A 2438-nucleotide genomic window follows, 5' to 3' on the forward strand; every position below is an offset into this window, starting at 1 on the left:
GAGGCTAATGCCAAAGACAGCTCTCTAAACGCAATTCTTGATTCACAGAAAAACATGGAATCAACCATCATAGACTTGAACACTGATGCATTTGATGGCAACAAGTTTACTGCACCTTCTCCTATCATTGTTCCAGATGCCATTGTTAACAAGGCTCTAGAGGCAGGTGCAGCAAGTGCATCACATGATTTACCTGACCAAATCATAGAGAAGGCTTATGCCAAAGACAGCTCTCAAAACGCAATTCTAGATTCACAGAACAACACGGATTCAACCATTATAGACTTGAACAATGATGCACCTGATGGTGACAAGTTTTCTGCACCTTCTCCTATCATTGTTCCCGATGTCATTGTTAACAAGGCTCTAGATGCGGGTGCTGCCAGTGACCCAAATGATTTACCTGTCCTAGCCACAGAGGAGGTTTATACCGCAACCAACTCAACTTGGGTCATTCTTGATTCACAGAACAACACCAAATCAACTGTGATGGAGTTGAATAGTGGTGCACTTGATGGCGACAAGTTTTCTGCACCTTCTCCTATCATTGTTCCAGATGCCATTGTTAACAAGGCTCTGGAGTCAGGTGCCGCAAGTGCATCCAATGATTTACCTGACCAAGTCATACAGGAGGCTCATGCTAAAGCCAGCTCTACAAACGCAATTCTTGATTCACAGAAAAACATGGAATCAACCATCATAGACTTGAACACTGATACACTTGATGGTGACATGTTTTCTGCACCTTCTCCAATCATTGTTCCAGATGCCATTGTTAACAAGGCTCTAGAGGCAGGTACCGCAAGTGCAGCAAATGATTTACCAAACCAAGCCATAGAGGAGGCTTTTACCGCAACCAACTCAAGTATGGCAATTCTTGATTCACAGAACAACACCAAATCAACTGTGATGGAGTTGAATAGTGATGCACTTGATGGCGACAAGTTTTCTGCACCTTCTCCAATCATTGTTCCAGATGCCATTGTTCACAAGGCTCTAGAGGCAGGTGCAGCAAGTGCATCACATGATTTACCTGACCAAGTCATAGAGGAGGCTTATGCCAAAGACAGCTCTCTAAACGCAATTCTTGATTCACATTACAACACGGAATCAACCATGATGGACTTGAATAGTGATGCGCCTGACGGTGACATGTTTTCTGCACCTTCTCCAATCATTGTTCCAGATGCCATTGTTCACAAGGCTCTAGAGGCAGGTGCCGTAAGTGCATCACATGTTTTACCTGACCAAGTCATAGAGGAGCCTTATGTTGCAGCCAACTCTTCAAACGTAATTCTACATTCACAGAACCACACGGAGTCAACCATTATAGACTTGAACAATGATGCACCTGATGGTGACAAGTTTTCTGCACCTTCTCCTATCATTGTTCCAGATGCCATTGTTAACAAGGCTCTAGAGGCAGGTGCAGCAAGTGCATCCAATGATTTACCTGATGAAGTCATACAGGAGGCTAATGCCAAAGACAGCTCTCTAAACGCAATTCTTGATTCACAGAAAAACATGGAATCAACCATCATAGACTTGAACACTGATGCATTTGATGGCAACAAGTTTACTGCACCTTCTCCTATCATTGTTCCAGATGCCATTGTTAACAAGGCTCTAGAGGCAGGTACCGCAAGTGCAGCAAATGATTTACCAAACCAAGCCATAGAGGATGCTTTTACCGCAACCAACTCAAGTATGGCAATTCTTGATTCACAGCACAACACCAAATCAACCATGATGGACTTGAATAGTGATGCGCCTGATGGTGACATGTTTTCTGCACCTTCCCCAATCATTGTTCCAGATGCCATTGTTAACAAGGCTCTAGAGGCAAGTGCCGCAAGTGCATCATATGATTTACCTGACCAAGTCATAGAGGAGCCTTATGCCGAAGCCAACTCTTCAAACGCAATTCTTGATTCACAGAAAAACATGGAATCAACCGTCATAGACTTGAACACTGATGCACTTGATGGTGACATGTTTTCTGCACCTTCTCCAATCATTGTTCCTGATGCCATTGTTAACAAGGCTCTAGAGGCAGGTACCGCAAGTGCAGCAAATGATTTACCAAACCAAGCCATAGAGGAGGCTTTTACCGCAACCAACTCAAGTATGGCAATTCTTGATTCACAGAACAACACCAAATCAACTATGATGGAGTTGAATAGTGATGCATTTGATGGCGACAAGTTTTCTGCACCATCTCCTATGATTGTTCCAGACGCTATTGTTACCAAAACGGAAGGGGCAGCCGAAACAAGTATGTCTAATGATTTACCTGACCAAATCAAAGAGGAGATTTATGCCGCAGCCAACTCTTCAAAAGCAATTCTAGATTCACAGAACAACACGGAGTCAACCATTATAGACTTGAACAATGATGCACCTGATGGTGACAAGTTTTCTGCACCTTCTCCTATCAT

Source organism: Tigriopus californicus, chromosome 3 (genome assembly GCF_007210705.1).
Source record: "Tigriopus californicus strain San Diego chromosome 3, Tcal_SD_v2.1, whole genome shotgun sequence".
Lineage (NCBI taxonomy): Eukaryota > Metazoa > Arthropoda > Copepoda > Harpacticoida > Harpacticidae > Tigriopus > Tigriopus californicus.